Genomic DNA, 1,254 nt, shown 5'->3' on the forward strand with positions numbered 1-1,254 from the left:
GTTTATCTAGTTGGAGTCATCATATTTCTATCTGTGAGTTTTTAATGTAAGCATCCTAAGGCATTCTTTTTGAACCCTTTTCTTCTATTTGTTACCAATAAAAATTCTGATTGATTTGAAATCTGAGTATTGATTGCCATCAAGCAAAATATCTGTCCAATATCTGTTATTGCCATTTTAAAGGTCATTCTTTTTTCTTTTCATGTCTGGAAATATTTTTGTACTTTAACTCTGAAGACAAAAGTTTCTTGAAGTTATAGAATAATCCTAAAGAAACTAATGGGATATAATTATATGAAATATTGAAGCAATGCCTGTTCCTTTCCACTGTTTCCCAACACAGTGAGTGACACCCCAGTTCCCCAGTTAAGCCTCCATACTCTCTAATCCTGGAGCTTTGCTTGACCTCTCTTCTTTCACAACCACTTTCTGAATCACTGGCTGTCTGGATTGTGCTCCAGCATGACCTCCATCATCCGGTGGTCTCTCTGTCACGGCTCTGCCTTGGGCTACAATAGCCTTTCTCTGTGTTACTGAAGAGTCTGTGTAACCTTCCACTCTTCTCCCTTCAGTCTCCTTTCCTTCTATTCTTTCTGTACCCTCAGCCAGCGAGATTGCTCCCTGTCAGGCCCATTGCACCTCCTTGCATTTTACATATTAGCTACACCAGACTCCTCTTCTCTCTCACACTGTGGTCCTATTCTCTCTTATTTCAGTGCTTTTGAATGTGCTGCTCCTCAGCCTGGAACACTTGCCTTCCCCATCGCATGATCCTCCTTTCACTCGATTATGTCCATGCCATCCACAGATCTAAGCTTAGCTTTTGCTTCCTCCTGGAAGCCTTTCTTGCCCCTGTCCCAGGTTAAATACTTCTGTGTGCATCTTCTACTTCTGGCTGCCACCGAGGAAGTTCTAATCCTGCTTTGAGCAATAACCTTTTTCTTCTTCAGTTTACAATAAACTACAGGAGGGCAGGAATCATATCACCTTCCTCACCGTGGCATTCTCAGGACCTAGCATGGTGCCCAGAATGTGATGGGCACTTTTACTTTCTGAATGTATTTTCCTTTTTTGGTATCCTTTTATGTATACAGACGGTCTCCAATTTACGATGGTTTGGGTTAAGATTTTTTGACTTCAACATGGTGTGAAAGCCATAGGTATCCAGCAGAAACTGTGCTTTGAGTATCCATGCAACCATTATGCTTCTCACTTTCAGTACAGTATTCAATAAATTACATGAGATGGTCAATA

Source organism: Galeopterus variegatus, unplaced genomic scaffold (genome assembly GCF_000696425.1).
Source record: "Galeopterus variegatus unplaced genomic scaffold, G_variegatus-3.0.2 Scaffold2581, whole genome shotgun sequence".
NCBI classification, from domain to species: domain Eukaryota; kingdom Metazoa; phylum Chordata; class Mammalia; order Dermoptera; family Cynocephalidae; genus Galeopterus; species Galeopterus variegatus.